Here is a 19,009-nt window from a genome sequence, read left to right on the forward strand (position 1 = left end):
GCAGTGGTCTGATAAAGCTCTCTTCAAATACCTCACAGGAACGGGGAGAGTCTCTGGCTCTCAGGAGGGTTAGATAGTGCCATATATATGTCAAAGCAGTCAGTGCGTTTCAGGAAGTGATGTCTGGACGGGTATTAAGAGTGCTTTTTTTAAGCCCGCATGAAATGTTTAAGCATGTAAGTCACGGATGAGGCGACACAGACCTGGTACCTGCATAATGGAAGTGGGCTGAAATCACAACCCTAGAGTCACACAAAAGCACAACTCGCTCCCATTTTAACCAAAGATCTCTAGCAAATGTGCAAGAGATTTAAATGCTGCAATTTATATATATATATATATATATATATATATATATATATATATATATATATATATATATATATATTCTATTTCACTATTTGTATTAAAATAAATAATAAAAATATTCATTCAAGTTATATTTCTATAGTATAGAAATATTTATCTTGCACATAATTATCTTTATCTTTTGTGAGATTTAAATAACCTTTCAAAAGTTTGTGGGTGGTAAGATTTTAATGCATCCTTGTTGAATTAAATTATTCATTTATACATTGCTTGAAAAATAAAATAAAATATAAAAAAAAAAAAATATATATATATATATATATATATATATATATATATATATATATATATATATATTCTCTCTAAACAAATCATATATTAAACAGTTTGGCTTCTCAATTCTAGAAATATTCTATACTAATTTGACAGGGTTTGGATCGTTGTGACTGCAGTGCCAGTGAAAGGCCAGCAGGTGTCTCTCTCTCACACTCACACACACACACACACACACACACACACACACACACACTGCAGTCCTGTCACCCTGACCATCAGCACCACCACAAATAAATGCTGAGTGTTCCTTTAAGCCTTTACAAGCGCTACAAATCCTCTGCTCCAACCCACTAACAGAGAACACTCAAACCAGAGGCTCGCCTGTCTGACCTTGTGGCTATTGATTAACTATTTCCCTCCTTACCCCGCTGTCACTCTCACCTCCAGCTACCAGCAGTGTACGGTAGAGAACAATGCTCTTACTCTCCTCCTCTTTCTCATGAGATGGCTCTTGTTTGGTGTGGAAACTCTAAGCTACGGGCTTCAAGAGTGTGATGATGACATGAAAACATCTTTACAGTGGCTGCTGAACATCCTGATCTATGACGTCAAAGAGCACTAAAACAGGGTCCAAAACTCCACACAGCTTGATCACGCATCTCTCTCTCTCTCTCTCCCTGTCGCTCTCTCACCCCTCAGGCAATGAAGGCTGGAAAAACACTAGTTATATAACACACCAACTACCTCAATGAAAACAAACTCTTGTTCTCATTATTCAAAGAGAAGTAGAAGCTAGCCATGGAGTCATTCCAAACAAAGTTTACAGTCAGATATTTGGCCACGCTGGAAGAATTTCACAGCATTTAACTGTTAACTCAGATCAAATACTCTTCATATAATATAATAATAATTAGACTACTTATGTTTATTATTATTTGTATGAGTAATAATTAAATATAATTGTAGATTTGTTTCTCCCTCTGCGTGTGTGAATTTATTTTGCCTTTTGGTGGACATTATATCTCAACTCCTGGACAAAACAAGGTTGCTTTGAAGACTTTTTTAAACAATTAAAACGTACATGTAATTATTACAATTTTTCATTATGTCACTGCTTTAAAAATCATTTAAGATGATATGGGTGAATAATACAATTTTGATTAAAATAGATTTTAATTAACCAATATCAGTTTTATAAATTTTTATAATTGCCAGAATTTGAAAGAAAATCAGCAGGGTACAGAACCTAATCCTCAAAAAATATAACTGTATATATAAAACAGACATAATTCATATTGTCAGAACAAAAACAAAAGGAAGTGAAGTATAAAAAAAACATGGTAGAAAGACGTTTAATCTTATGAAAGGTGGGGTCAGACAGAGGGCTGAGAGAGAGAGAGAGAGAACTTCATTTGTACAGAGAGAATTATCTCTTGATAATCAGACACACACCACATGAGTGAGTTTTGCATTTCCACTCATGCTTGGCTCCCTTTTCAAAGGTAGCTCTCTATAAATACCATCAGTGGCACTCTTGGGTTAAGGACAGTGATTGAGAGACTGATACCAGCCTGGAACACAATTCAAGAAAAAGGCCAAGCTTAAAAAAATGATCATAATTACAGCTTGTGCTCAAATCCACCCATGAGATCTTTTCAAAGCAACTTGACTCGTTCATGTGGTGTAAACGTCTCATTCGCCCCGTTAATGCCCACAGGACAACAGTTACACAACTCAATCAGCATTACGTCTGTTCTCTGGCCAAGAGCTTCCCACTTACTCAGCAAGGATCTGTCTGAATCACATGTAAAACCACCAATCAGAACTGATCTTGAAGTCATTAAAGGGACAGTTCAATGAAAACTGGCACAATTTACCCTAATGTCATTTGCAAAACTCAAAAGCACATATTTCGAAGAATGTTGATGACCACAAAAAGTGACATTTGAAACTTTCTTCAAAATATCTTCTTTTATGTTCTATAGAAGAGGGGAAAATATACACTTGGCTCAACACTAGTCACCTTCTTTTAGATATTTGAGAATTTCCAAAAGATTTGATGCCACTCATCTGCCAAACAAATCTAGTAATTAGTTCTCCTCCATTCAAAACGGCTCCTAAAACTCATGTTCATTTCCAATCAGATCAGAAGAACTAGCTATCTCAGCCAGGTCCTGTGCACAAAATGCTTGGCTGTTCAGAAAGAATTCATACTAAAGATCAGACTGCCTTCAGTGGAAGTGTCTCAGCACCACAGCTGAGTGGCACAGAGGCGACAAGTGCACCTGCGTTTGGTGCCACATTCTGCAGTCTACTCAGATCGATCACTATCAACTAACCCTAAGCCACCTATAGTGACCCCCCAAAAATATTTGGACACTTACGCTACTGATCAAAAGTTTGGGGTTGGTAAGATTTTATTTAATTTTTTATGTTTTTGAAAGAAGTTTCTTAGGCTACATTTATTTGATCCGAAATACAACTTCGGTTACAATTTAAAGTAACGGTTTTCCATTTTAATATATTTGAAAATGTAATTCGTTCTTGTGATGCAAAGATGAATTTTCAGCAGCGATCCTTCGGAAATCATTATAATATGCTGGTGGTTTTCTGCTAAAGAACATTTCATATTATCGTTAATGTTAGACGTTTTAAAAAATGTTTAAATGACGTGTCTTTCAGTATTCTCAGATGAATAGTTATCCCAAAAGAACAGCATTCATTTGAAATAGAAATCTATTATAATTATTATTGTAAAATCTGTAATGTTACAAAAAATTAGTTAATTTATTATCAATAATCAAATGATCTATTTAATGCACTCTAGCTGAATAAAAAAAAAAAAAAAAAAAGATTTTACTGACCCCATATTTTTGGCTGGATAACAAAACCAAAAAGTTTTTTCTCCCAACTAACTTCACTATTATCAGCCATATTCTGCTCAAGTTATCCTCGAGTTCTTTTATCTATAGACATTATTTACCAAACTTACTTTTAAAAACCTATACAAAACTATGTGAATTACCTTGAATGAAAAGTGTGCTTATGTTGTCTCTCTTAGAAAATAAACAAAACATATTTACATTTTCAGAGCCACTGTATACCAAAAGCACACTGTATTAGCTAATTGCAACACCGCTTATGTAGACAAAACTCAAAAACTGCGAGAAATATGCAAATAGTGAAAGACAACCAAGCCCATAACCATATTGTTTGTGCTCTGAACCCATTTTGCGTGTGTGAGCTGGACAGTGTCCCTGCAGACAGCACAAGGCAGCGTTTGTTATGTGAGTCCAGATAGGCAGTGTAAAGCTCTGCACCGCTCTCTATTGTCCTGACCTAAAATGTGCCGTAATCTCTTCAGCAGTCTCTCTAGCACCATATGTGTGTGTACTGGCCTCCTCCTGCCCCCATGTCTCCTTTTTCCCTCTCTTTCTCCCCCATTCTCTCCTGTCACTCAATTCACCCCTCCTCTCTCTCTCTCTCTCTCTGGAACCCAGGCTGCGTGCTCCTTTAACAGGCCGGGGAATGGATTCATTTCATCTAATGTGGTTTGGTCTGAAGCAAAGCCACTCACCCTGAGCAAAAGGCTCCCCACTGCAGTCATGTGTTTTCATACAAGCCAATGAACACGGCCGCACCGGCTCACCATCTTCCCCCACCGTCGCCCTCCCTCTCTCTCTTCCTCTCACGCTCTCTATTTATTTCTTTCACTCACTCTACCTTCCTCTTACTCTCAAACAGACTCCCCCTTTCCGCTTTCCCCCCTCCCTTTCTGCCATCCCCTCCTTTTCTTCTTTACTCTTTACATCTGCCTGAGGCTTTCTGTTTCATTCTGGTCACAAGGCACTTAGCTACTTACTTGAGTCTGCTTTTCAGTCCCTTCACCTCTCTCCTCACCTCATCCTCCACAATAGCACGATCCCCATCCTTCCCGCTCGCTTTAATTTACTCTTTCTGTTCCTCTTTCTCTACCTGTCTCTCTCTCCCTCATTATTTGTTTGGAGCTCGGATCTGTTGGGATCCCTGCTAAAACAGAAGGTTGGTGTGGTCCATCTGTGAGCTGATGGGAGAGGGGAGGGCACTTGTACAGACAGACCACCCCCCACCACAAACTGTCCTGGTCAGCCATTATATTTGTGATACTAGCTAATACAATCTATTTTTAAAATGCATTAATACAGATAATAAGATGCACAGCACATAAATACAAAAATAAGCAAACTACCTATTTTATAAAATTTACAAAATATTTAATCACCTAAAATATTAAATGCAATTACTTGAAATTTCTAAGAGTTATTTTGTATTTATGGTTGATATGTGTCTGCATTGGTATCTCTAAATGCAGATCCAATATTTGCTACAATATGTATATTTTTGCTCCGCTACCAGACATTAAAAAAATGTAAATATTAGAAAATGTCATTAAAAAGTGTATAAAGGAACATTGTCCAACAGTGACACCAGCGGGTGACATTACAGAAGTAGTCCTTGTCTCTCTCCTCTCCCCTGAGCCCATTGAGTTTTAACAGACCCCCTAAAGCGGGGGCGGGGTTTAGTAGGGGGGAAAAGAGAATGAATGGGGGAAAGCTCAGTTATGATCAGGTTATGATCAGCTGTGATTGGTTCATGTGATAAATCTCGCCTCTTGAGTAATCAGCTTGGTGAAGTTAAAAGTAAATCTGTGTCTGGGACCAATAGCTATTTACCCAGCTTTTTATGAATGATGATCCGAAAAATGAAAAAAATAAATTAAAGTTAACTATTTAAAAGAATAGATGAATATTATTTAAATTGTTACTGTCTGAAGTCATTATTTTGGAATAGATGTAAAATGCTTAAAAACACTTTTTCGTACTTGGCTTTAATAAATAGAATACTGATTACATTGTTAATATAAAAAAATAAAATATAATTGAAAGGTTTTTTTTCTATTTTTCTGATAGTATACTTGTTGTTTATTTGTTTATTTAAGCAAGAAAATATGACTGGGACATGAATTTACATTAAATAAAAAAGGCTTTCCTCATTTCAGAACACCACTGCACAGTGCTATATATATATATATATATATATATACATATATATATATACACACACACACACACACACACACACACACACACACACATACCACAAAATATACAATTATTACATTAACAATTACAATGTAAGTAATATTAACACAATACATATAAACTATAAAACAATGCTCGGTCAATCCAATTTACTGTAACTATCCATTTCATGTTCTGAGAAATATTTTATACAATATGAATATGGAACCATTTCTCATCAACAAAATTTATATTACTTTCTTATACATATTACCTATAAAAAATGCTAACTAACAATTCATCAACCACACATTTATTCATGAACGCCCACACCAGAAACCGTTCACCGCTCTGATTCTTCACAATTCCTTTACACCTCTGTAGAAGCGGAACAACCTCAGTCGGTTTGACCTTGCCCTTGAGTAGGTGATGAAAAGCACATCACTACCAGAGGGCGAGTATGGCCGCCCTGCAAATAATGTCAACCCAGCGTTTCCTGTGTGCAGAGAGCAAAATGGATCCTGGCCTCATACTGATCTGCTGCTGGGCCGCTGCTCAGATAATATCCACTTTAATTTCTCACCTGAGGGGAAGTTCTCACAAGGGAGCTACTGACGCCAGGCTGTGGATGTGACAGCCATTTTTCATCAGCTTACAGCATGATACCAACACATAATAACCTTTTTCTACTAATCTGGGGTCAGTGTGGATTCTTTTTGTTGTGCATTTCACTGTGGTTTATCGCGCCATTTTCCTCCACAGTGTCCGTTTATACACCCTGAACTTCATTACATGGAAACAAGTACGACATTCACTCTTTAAAATCAATTAATTAACCAATATAAAAGAGATTGATGAGGAAAATTAACTCTTTTACATTGGCAACTACCCCTGCGGTGTGTGCACTTCCCAAAACGAGCAGCCAGTTTGGAAATTGTCTGCAGCTGTTTAACTATTTGATATTTGAGAGCATTTGGTGTCTATAAATATTGAACAGCAGTATGGTGCCAGGGGTCTCTACAATGGCAGGTATGTGTCACCAGATACTCCAGGACAATCCCATCATGCCATGAACACGTTTGGCGGGGAGGAGGTGGGGGTCCTCACTCGTGAACTCACTCTCATTCCTCGGCGTCTGCTCACTTCATCTCTGATTCACTGCACAGGACTGAGAAAAGAGCTGAGAAAAACTCCAAATATCTCAGATAAGAGCTCCCTGGGTCTGTGGGGCGATCAGCCCATCCAACTAGAGACAGCAACAAATCACGTAAATCATGATTTGATCGCAAACAGAATGAGATTTATTCACCAAGGAATTTGTTGTAGTTTTTTTCTTTAGGGGCTCTTGGTACAAATATGCATACATACACATGCAACACTGAGAACAGGAAACATTTAAATAAGAAAGACTAAGGAAAAATGAAACAAAAACAAAATAAAAAAATAGTACTCTTCGCTCTTATCAACACACTGCCAAGGATGGCCAAGCATGGCTGTAGGTGTGTGTGTGTCTATGTGAGACTGAGCAAAAGCATGGCCAGCATTCCTAACAATCTTCTCTCACCCTCCTCTGGCTCATACTGAGAATCTCTCATTTGTCAGAGATCGCCAACTGCCAGGCCTGGACAGCCTTGTGTATATAAACCAGGAAGTGTTTTCACCTCACAGTGGGTTAGAGTGGCAGGAGCAGTAAACCAGCCCAAGCCCAGGCTGTTAAAGCCTGCTTCTGTTACATTCCTTCACTTCCTTCTGAATTATACGTTGAACATAAAGCAGTGGTTCTCTAAATTTTCAGGTAGGTAATTAACAACCCGAAATGAAAAGGAAACCATCAACTAACTCAAAACAACTAATGTCTTAACTAATGTTCATCACAGCCCGCAAACTCTTGAAAATGTCTACCAAGACACAATTTCCCCAAATTCTGTTTTACTACTATTTCACTGAAAAAAAGAAAAACACAAATTCATCTCAAGGTACTCACAAAAAAATAAAATAATTCAAAAATTTAAAGAAAATTATAATTAGATTTTTTTTTTTAATAAAATAAAATAATTCAAAAATTTAAAGAAAATTATAATTAGATTTTTTTTTTGTTTAAGAAATTAATACTTTTATTCACCAAGGATTCTAAAATCTAAATGTAAAGACTTTCACATCATTGTAAAAAAAATAAAAAATAAAAATAATTATAAATGCTGTTCTTTTTACATTTTTTATCAAATAAATGCAGCCTTGGTGAGCATAATTACAAATACTTATTTAAACTGTAATGATAAAAATTGTAATTTAAAATCTTAATTTAATAGTTATTATAATTTTTTTTTTTTTTAAATCCTGGCAAAAAATAACAACACTGAATCAATCAACTGAGAATCAAATCACAGTGAATTTCCTGTTTTGTTTTTCAACTTTAAAACTCTACAGACAATAGTTTGTGGATCACTGATATAAAGCCAATCAAAATACACTGTCGTTCTACATCTGTTTCTGACTCTATGTTTTTCATTACTCCAGGCTGTGGTTATGAATGGATGGTCAGTAAGTCTTCAAAAATCAGGTCACAGTGAGACACATGATTGCGAATCTTATGTACTGTTCCCATCTAAAAATAGACCCTAATGCACATCAAGGCAAGGAAGCTTCTGAGCATCTCTCAGAGCATAAAAGACGCCTTCAAATGGATTCAGAAGCACAGTCGCATGAGATGAATGCTTGTCATGTGAAAGTTAAAACGATTTCTTACATTTATATATCAATTTACTTCTTCAAAAAGAGAAAACTCAAGACTTGGTGGTAATATGACAATGCTAGAAGTTTACTACTCCAATTTATTATTTCTGTGGTATCATTGAGAGTAAATGCAGTCTTTCATAAGCATGCATAAATCGTCAGATTTCTAATTTAGGGTGACAGCAGAGGGGAGGAATTCCAGGCCAAGCTTTTTATAACAGAAAAAAAAATAAAGAAGTGTAATTTACGTTCCTGCACCGCTGGTAAAAGTGAATGGCTGTATTTCAGACTGAAGGACGAGAGCCATGACTCTGTCTGCGAGCTCAGCAGAACAAAACATTGGGTTTGTGGACCATGAGTTGGGAGTAGAGCTGACAGGCTGCTGTAAACCGACCCCTGTAGACAGCAGACCAGCTTGGCTGTTGGTGCACACCTCTGGGCTCCTACTGCTGAATAGGTAAGCTGAGAAATTCCACAGCCGTCTATTTCAGGCCTGGCCTAAATGTGCTGAAACATCAGCAACTGCAGTCTACCACTGGGCTCTGGGCTCTCACTCAGACTGAAAGACAGGAGCTCTTTCCCTCTGTCAGAAGATCCAAAAATAATACATATTTCAACAAATGTTCTAGGCATTAATGCATTTATCAAAGTCTAATGCCAGTATCTACAAAGAAGGATCTCAGAAGATAATTTTATTTGTCTCACTTATGTTTCCTTTAATGCATAAACTGTCATAAATAAAAATAACAATAATATAGTTATAGAAGAAATATTACTATTTTAAAATAACAGTTAAAAAAATATTCTGTTTATTAATGTAGTTTATTTTACTGAATTTTCAGCCATCATTACTCCAGTTTTCATTGTTGCATGATCTTTCAGAAATCATTCTAATTTGACTATTTTCTGCACAAGAAACATTGCTTATCATCAATGTTGAAAACCACTGAGCTGCCTTATATTTTTGTGGAAACCATGATATTTCTGTATATTGTCATAAAAGAACTGTATTCAGACTCCTACAGTATACTAATCTAATGTGGGTTGAACGAATGTTTTGTATCACTTATGTTATTAAATTTGCATCCAAATGAAAACTGATTTTAAAAAAGGTGCATTATGCAAAAGTGATTTGCCTGGTTCATACAGCAAGATTACAGATGAGAAAAACAAAGCGATTCAACCACAATCAGACCTTTACATACTGTTCACAAGTGATACTAACATTTCTCAAAAGTCTCCAACATCCGACCTCCTGCTTGGCAACTCCTGCTGTGCCAGAGTTTTCTTCAGTTTTCTAAGACAAATATAATTAGTGTGAAACTCCAATTAAATGAAAAGAAACTATTAGAAGCAAAAAAACAAAACAAACGTCTCCAGGAATAGTACTTGTCAGTAGGGTAAATTCTGCTACTTAGTATTGGTTTAAAAAAATATGGCAATGAACCCAGCTGACTAAAAATACAGTGTTTTAATTATCTCACTCACTAATTAAATGGACTGATCAATGGCACAGCGCTTCTAGCTCATAGCTGCTACACCTGTTTACAAGCACACTTTGCCTGGGGGCTAGAGACCGGAGTACAGCAGGTTACAAAAGAGGTTTTACTGCTTAGAAAGCACTTAGATTGCACAGCTAATGGGATCAACCTGAAATTGATTGACATCAAACTCACAATTAGCACACGATCTCCTACGTCCTGTCTGCATAAGTAATGGACTGCCCTGTTGATTTTTAATTTATTAATTTATTTATTTTTATTGTTGCCAACACAAATCAACCACCCTCACCAAGAAGATCAGCGTCATCAAGTTTCAAGAACATATTATACAATATAAATCTTTAAATTTTTTATACTTGTAATATCAGGACAGTGGATAAATGTTAATTTAACATTTTATATAATGTCATGTATATAATATAATCCATAAATATATAAATACAGAAAATGTTTTTATTAAAATACAGAAATACATCTAAATGTGTATGATATATAAATGTGTATTATATATATATATATATATATATATATATATATATATATATATATATATATATATATATATATATATATATATATATATATATATACATACATACACACACAGAGAAATATAAATATATAAATATATATATATATATATATATATATATATATATATATATATATATATATATATATATTATATAAAGAGAGAGAGAAAGAGAGAGTGATAGCTTATTAACACTGTTAAATACACTACATTAAAAAAGAAATTAGATTCCAACAATAGGTCTCTTAAATTTCTTTAATTGAGAAATTAATCTCCAGTTTTCGTGTGGAAGTGTATTCTGGCAAGGAGGAAATATATGAACAAAACAGGGCTAGATGAACAAAACAGGGCTGCTTTTGTCAACCGAACATGCCAGTGAAGACATCGAGCATGCAGAGGGGTGGCAGCAAAGTGTCAGACGTTCACAAAGAAAATCAACTTGTGCAGTGTCGCCTGGAGCACGCAGTCATACACGCAGCAGGCTAGAATCAATCTGGCCGACTGCGACTCAGCCCCCGTGGATTAAGATTTAAATTGAGGCCCATCTACGCTGTCACTAAAATGGATATTGTATCCTTCATGCAGGAAGTAGGGAATTACGGCATCCCTCTTTCCTCCCTTTACTGCTCTTGACAGATAAGTGGTGCAAGCAAAGCTGCATGGCACAGGCGCTGCTTTTTAAAACCAGCGGTCGCCTTCATCAAGGCATGGGCAAATAGAGCATGGGACGGCCGAGTCTGCGATGGAAGCGGTTCCTTTTAAAACCTTGCATGCTGTGAACTGTCTCAAATAAATATTCCCAAAGGCATCCCTCGTTCAAACATTCTCCTTCAAACAGCGGCGAGCCAAGAAATAGCATCATCATGGCACTCAAACACTGTTTCCGACTCCCTCTCTCCCATCTTCTCTACTTCCTCCCCACCCGATTGCCTCAGTGTGTCCAGGCGGTTGGTGTAACCGAAAGGTCACTAGTGGGTAATTTGTTTTTAGCCATGCAGACTAGCCTCACAAAACACACGGCCAGGTAAACCAATTACACCCTGACATGAATTGCCATGACAAACAGCTTCTGCACATAAGCACAGCAGCCATTAGCGGTCACACCACTGTCCTCCTCCTCGGAAAAGAGCCCCGTCCCTGACACCCGGCCCACCTTGGTTAGCTCTTTCTCATTAGCCGACCGGGAGATCATTAACTAACACCTACCCTAACCAATTAGACGGTTTACAGTTGATGCAAAAAGCCATTTAAATCAACCAAGTTGATCGACACAAATGTTCATGCTAAAATAAACCGTTAAGCCCCGCCCATTTGGCAAGACCTTTGTAATTAGGATTCCCAGAATTACAGCCAACAGCTTGAAAAGAACATCCTTTTGGTATTCAAAATATGAGACGAGATAAATACACGCACAGGAGGGATTTGGTCTGGATTTCATGGCATTAGCGATATGAACTGATGCTATGTTTCCTCATATGATTTTTTTAATAAAGCTCTTCTGCCTTTATTTGGCCCGTGCGTGTGTGTGCGCGCGCACACTGTCTGATACCACCTCGTGAAAACAACAGCTTTCTTGGCATTCGTTAAAAATCCTCCAGAGAAAAACTCAAGCTATGCCTGGCAAACACGGCTTTATGGATGCGAGCAATTTCAGCCGCATGTTTGCAAAACAGCATGTCATCATCGCTGCTGTTAATCAAACACACTCCCTCATCGACCCCCACCGCACACCCGCATACTGTCCTTCCCTCTCATGATCCGGGGCTGCCATTTGACTCACGGCGAAGAGCTCCTAAGTATCCATGTTAAATCTGTTACCGTGCGTCCCGGCACCCCCCACACGCCAATCCTCCTTGAAATTAATTACATGAGTGAGCAGCACTTTTACACTCTCTAACTGGCCATTTCTGTAGTCGGCTCGGGAGGGCTCTCCTGTACTCCATTCACTGGCCCTGAAGCAGCCCTCGGCCTCCCCTGCCAGTTACTATGGCAACAATGTTCTTTCAGCACTTGCAAAATAATGAAGACAATGTGTTTTCCATTTAGATTAGTTTTTGGCGCGGCGGTGATACAGAGTGTCCATCTTAGCACCTCTTTCACGGCTGATATGATGCAATAAAAATGGCACTCCAGGCTTCAAATGCAGGTTTACCTCTACTATCGCTCAGATAGCTGGTATATGATACTGGGGATTTTTCTTCTTCTCTTAACATAATGGTTTAATTACTTGCTGAGAGAGTGGAAGATCAAGTCAGTGTGTAAGGAACAAAGGAGGAAGACTGTTCACTTCTGCTACTGCAGCTACTGGGGGAGAAATACAAAGAATTTTAAATAGGGAGAATTCAATTAAACAGGTAGAAAGATAAAATACTAAATACTTATTCAGAAAAATCGTTATTTTGTTATATTAAGAATTTAAGAAATTAAAGAAACAACACAATTATCCACCTGCTAAAATGATCCATAAGAAAGCTTTAACTAAACTGTCTAAAATCAATCTCATGTGAATGTAACCAATTTCACATATTTATAAAAAGAAATATTTCTTTGTGAAAAAAAATACTACAATTATTCAGTTAATTAAGAACAACTCTAAAATCGATCAGATTCCAAAACAAGTCTGAGACTGAATTTTGACTGATTCATTTAAAAGAATCGGTTCATATGAATCATTAATTCATTCACAAATCAGAACCAAAAGGTCGTAAAAATTATTTGGTAGTAGTTAAAACAAAATGCAACCTGATCTGATTAAGAACAGGTTCTCAGTACCCAGCTCTACAGAGGACACATTAACTCTACGCAACAGTCTGCACAAACATCCACACCCTAGTAGGGATAGCAGTTAGCAATGCTGCTATAAACTCCAAACCAATTTCTTCCCTGGAAAATCCTTCCCTAGAAAAGGGCCTTGGGCAGACCCAGACGAAAGCCACTGCTGTGGATGGAAACAGCACAGTGTTTACAGTGGAAATAGTGAGTCTGGGACATATTCTTCCAGTCGCTTTTCCACTGTTTACAGAAAAAGGAGAGGAACAACACTTCCTGAGAGGAAAGCCAGCTTTCAAAGACCAAATCAAAATCAAGCGTTTTGACAAATCTGTAGATGGGGAAAACGTTTTCACACATCTACAAGCTCACACAACAACAGTGGCATCAACGATAAATCTCAAAGATATCCTTTTAAAATCTAAGAGCTTTCAACTGCACTAATAGATTCGTGTCGCGCATGAGCCACAGGATTTATGAGTTAGCAGCAACAGTTTATCCATAAAATGTGCCGTAATAGACAGTTTTAGATATTCTCTAGCGTGCGGTAATTGAGCCGCATTTGGCCCGTCTCTATTTGTTTCTCACGGTATCTCTGGCATGATTGAAATAGAAATGCACGGAAGGCCACTCTAGCCCCTAATTACATGGAGATAAGATGATTAACCAGCGAGCACAACTTCAAAACTGCTTCTGCTAAAAATGAAGAAAACTGCCCTCGTATAGCGACGTGAAAAGCGACTGCAGTAAACAAAGAGCGCAATATTACTGCGCTGAACTTTGTCTTCAGATGTCGTCATCGCTATCTAATACTGTCTGACACTTCATGTTTGATTGTACATGGTTAACACAGGACTGTTTGATCCTGGAAGAGTGAAGATGTATCTGTAAACACTATTTATTCAGCTTTGATGATGCAGTTTAGAATCAAAGCGCCAGTGCTGCTCCACTGATGTCTGAAAGCTATGTTGCAATCCTCACGATAGAGATGACATGCACGCGCAATCGACGCTGATGCACAGAGGCTGCTTCCACAGATCACTTTGCATCATCTCAGCCTTCATCTACGAACCTGCTCTAAAACATGCGCGGACAGACGAGTGTGATAATGAAGTCAGGCTGCCACCTGCAGAACGAGGCAGCTTGCATTCGAGATCAGCGTCTGTTTGAGATGCTGCCTTTTGGTAGAAGCAATGTGAAATCCCTGTAGCTAGAAGCTATGGACTAGTGGAAATGTTATTTGGTGATCACATTACAAAGGCTACTTTCACACAGCCAGTGACTGAAAATTGCATTTACTAACAGGCGTGACTCTAAAATGGTCCTGTTTCGACAGTAGTTTACACAAGCAGATCAGTTGATTTGAGTCAGTTCGGTCACAGAATGTGGGAACATAAATGTATTTACAGTAGCACTCTAAAACAGGACTGACAACTGTATTTTGTTGCTGCGTGAATGCAGCCATGGAATAAAGCTTCAAACATGCAAAGGAGAGGTGGAGTCTGGTGATATTGCAAACAGCAAGCGATTATTAGCAATCGACAGAAAACCTGGCTAATTGGCTTGCTCAGCTCAATACACAGCATGTATATTTAATGAGACTCGAGTGCTCATCTGACCCCCCCGCCAAAAAATAAAAATCACAAGGGAAACAATGGTCAATTTCACATGCAGTAAATAATCATTTAGGATGAGTTGCTGCTTATGTTTTATTTCATAACGATTTAGCTTTTCATGTTGGCTTATGAATTTCTTCTATCATTGTTGCTGTAATGTTGTTCTGCTGGTTTAGTTTTTTCATTTTATTTAAGACAACAAATGGCCTTGTGCCAGTGTTGCTTTGTCACTACATTTACATTTTTTTTTTTACAGCATAATACAAAATAAATATATCATATAAAATTACACAATACAGTCGTGAGCTCATTTTTTATAAATAAAATATAATTTGTAAATGTGTAAATATTTGTGTGTGTTTTTATATAATTTTATTTTATTATAATGTATTTATAAATAATTAAAATATATATTTTCCAAATTACAATCTATAATATTTAACTTAGTCTTTTATCTTTTAAATATTCTGCAAAAAAAAAAAAAAACTTCATCGCTCAGCTCTGAAATTTTCAAACACTGGATCGTCATGTCCACAGAGTGTCTCGAACCATAACTTTAAGCGATCCAACGCCAAGCACCAGGCCCCACGAAGTACCCAATTATGTGTTCAGTGACCTCAAAAGGAGGTGTCACTAACTCTAGCATTAGAGAGCCAAAGCTGTTAAGACTTCAGAGCAGGGCAAAAGACTACCAATATTAAGTGCTAAAGGATCCTTAGTCTATTTCAGCTTTTATACATGCTCCTGGCTTTGACAGGGGAGAGGAACATTTGCCTTGATGTAATGGAATTAAACACCCAGCACATGTGAATGTAAAAAGAGTCCAAGGTATAGATGTAAAATGGCCACTGTCAGACAGACTGGCCTTGCTCTGACTCTGTTCAAAGACTCATTGTTCCGCACAAGGAGCCTGGTAGAGAATGTGTAAAGCGAAAAGCAGGGAGACAGAGCAAGGGAGACAGTGAAAAAGAGGCAGGTGGAGGTTTTGATTAATGTGGCCTTGGCTGCTGCCTCCTGCCACACGCTGCCTGGGACAGGCTGGTGGGAGATCCCCATAGCGCAGCCTGCCAGCCCTCACAGAGACCACCAGGTGAGCCCCATTCATCATCGTCCATCCAACACGGCCAGCCACAGCCCGGTGGCCCTACCCCAACCCAACCTGCTCTACTGGGGCCCAAAGCGTTCCATATAGGGCATCTGCTTGCAGAGGGATCACGTCTCAGAGCGTGTTGTGCATCGTTCTGCTGCAACAGTGGGGAAAGATTGGCTGGGCAAATCGCATGCATCTGTGGTGGGGCTGTGAGTGGGGCAGGGTGGTTTCTGGAGGAGCACAGGCCGGCGTCCAAACCAAACCAGAGAGAGGTTGAGCCTGGCCAAGTCTGGCACAGCGACCGCTCATTAAGATGCTGCAGCCTCGAGACAAACAGTGCTGACTGATGTCATGGGGTCTGCACTGCCATAAGGTCACACGGCAGCCCACGCCAGATCATTTACATGAGTGCAACAAAGACTCGTGGGGCTGTGTATAGAGAGTGAAAAATTAAGCATACATGATAGAAAGCTGAATATAGATTAAGGGGCATCCGTTGAAGAAAATCTGTTGTTTTGTTCACAAGATCAACTATTTTACATCCGCTGTATTATAATGAGCTCTCTTGTGAATCTAATCAATGAATTAACCAAATAGATATCGACAGCCAGGCCTCAACAACAATATAATATACAGGTGCATTTAGCAGCATTAATTGGTTTACAGGAAGAATCAATCAATTATCTCAGTAGCATCAGAATAAAGACACCGAAGATGAGCTAAAAGGATTTGTGGCACATTTTTTGAATGTTAAACAATATCTACTGATTAGCAGCAGGTGTGTGTTTCTTCATTGTCGGCGATGATACTGGTGAACACATGAGCAGTGACGAAGTCCTCAGCACTCTATGCAAACACAAAAGCTCAGCCTGAGCTGCTAAAAGCTGTTGACTTCCAGCCAAGTACCAGACACACAAACCATCTGGATTACCTAAGTGAATTCTATTTTCTGATGGTAGACAGACTGGGACAGTAACGCCAGACCTAATCTTTTTTATAATCTGTATCAAACAAAGAACGGGGGGGATGCTTGCGTAATAAAAAAAGATGCTTGATTTTATTCTCATACTGGACTAAACTGGTCAGCCTAGTTACAGGGATTCTTCCACCAAAAAGACTATTCTGTCATCATTTACCCACCACATGCTGTTCCAGAGATGTATGACTTACTTTCATCTGTGGAACACTGTTTTAAGAACATTGTGGTCAAAACAAATCTGTATCCCATTGACTTTCATTGCAGTATGTACAAAAATAACAGTATTCAAATGATAATCTTTTGTGTTCCACCGAAGAAAAGTAGGGCTGTGTATTGCCAAGAATCTGGCGATACGATACGTATCACGATACAGGGGTTGCAAAACTATGTGTTTCAATACATTGCGATACTTTCAGCATCGCTTATCAGTTCTGACTGAAAGTTTATTTACATATTAGGCCTGTCGCGATAGTCGATAAATCAATTAATTCAATTGTGAAGAAAAAAAAATGAGCTCGATAATTTATTTAAAAAATGTAACCTGTCATGATGTGGAGTTTGGAGCGCAGTCCGCGGCAGAAAACAACGTCTCCGAAGGCACAGATGTCCCAGGAATAAAGAGATAATGTCTCATTAGAGTGACCAGCTTTGGGAAGTGCCTTTCATTTGCTTGTGGATGTTTGCATCTCAAGTGATATTGCATTGTACTTGCACTACTGCTTTATTTTAATACCGCATAGCATATTTTGTAAGTTACGTCATTGCCCTTTCTGTCGAAATGGGCCTAAATTTAATCCGCTTCATTCGGCTTGCTCAGCTAAATATGTTTGTAGGCGTGTAGTTGCGCGTGTCAACGAACCCACAGAGTTAACACACACACACACACACAGGGGCGTTTCACATGTCCCGCCTAAAAACGAGTGGACAACTATGGGCACGTCGTTTTCTCCTTTCCAAAGCGCTCAGGCAGGTGCAATCCCGAGGCGTCTGTCGTTGCTAAGCCTCCATCAGCTGCGATATCCATATTTCCACAACCGAAAAACCCTTGCTATAAATATGCTAAAAGATTTATTTACGAAGAAAAGTAAAAAAAATTCTGCAGTGTTTGGGTGCACCCCAGTTTTCAAAAAACATGGGGAATTTCACCCCGAAGGAAGCTGATAGAGTTGGTTCTTGTCATATGACCTGGTGCGTTTGCATCATTCTGAAAAGCTGAGATGTTTTTTACTAGATGTGGTGCGGACGGGCCTGAAAAAAAACGTTGCGAGCATGTCTTCTCTTATGAGCGTGTATACCGCATTTGAAATAATGAACTTGAGCACCAAAAAAGACGTGATATGTGAACGGTCCCTTCATCGATCAAAATGTTTACTTTCGGTTGAGGGTTAAACGGTCAATATGAGCATCCCTAACTGGCATATAAACATTATGAGCATTGAGAATAGCTGGATGGCTGAAACGTCTGCTCTTGCTCTAATAAAATGACTGATTCTTTTTGTGAAAGACTTTGTCTAGTTTTTCAGAGTGCAAACCATCTACATTCTCTTCTACATTTTAGTGGTTTTCACGAACCTGGACTTACAACTAGTCTTCATCTTGTCCTCCATATAAACATAATATAACATACAAATATACAAAATTAATAAATTTTAAGCCACACAAAGTCAACATGTTGGTATTTTTTGCTTGGAATTTGCTATAAAATAAAGTTTATTGATCTTTGAAAAGGTGTACCTTTGTTATTATGCCATTATCATTATATAAGTTGAAACTGGTCTTAGAGCAACAATATTATTGTTTATCGCAATAATTTCCTAGACAATTTATTGTCCAGCAAAATATGTTATCGTGACAGGCCTAGTTCATATGGCAGTAATGTACAAAAAAATCAATTAAAGACATACTCAGATGATTAACACTATTAACAGCAATTATTGAGCAGTACGAGTAAAGGGTGAGGTTGTTCCTTTAGTTAAATGAATAATACATATATTATATATATATAGAACTTGGTTTAAAAGGTTCACAGTTTCAGTTTACAATTGTGACATACTATGCCATAACATTTTGATCTGAACAAAAAATTACATCTGCTTAATATCAATAAAAAAGTGCTTACAGGATTCCTAAAGAAAACTAAAAA

General features: G+C 38.0%; 1 protein-coding gene across 5 annotated transcripts in view; it reads right to left on the reverse strand.

The window, feature by feature from the left end:
- LOC128026130 (zinc finger MIZ domain-containing protein 1-like) overlaps positions 1-19,009 on the reverse strand; it is a 123,092-nt gene that overhangs the window by 36,415 nt on the left and 67,668 nt on the right. The window lies entirely within an intron of this gene.

The sequence above is a fragment of the Carassius gibelio genome, chromosome A13, assembly GCF_023724105.1.
Source record: "Carassius gibelio isolate Cgi1373 ecotype wild population from Czech Republic chromosome A13, carGib1.2-hapl.c, whole genome shotgun sequence".
NCBI classification, from domain to species: domain Eukaryota; kingdom Metazoa; phylum Chordata; class Actinopteri; order Cypriniformes; family Cyprinidae; genus Carassius; species Carassius gibelio.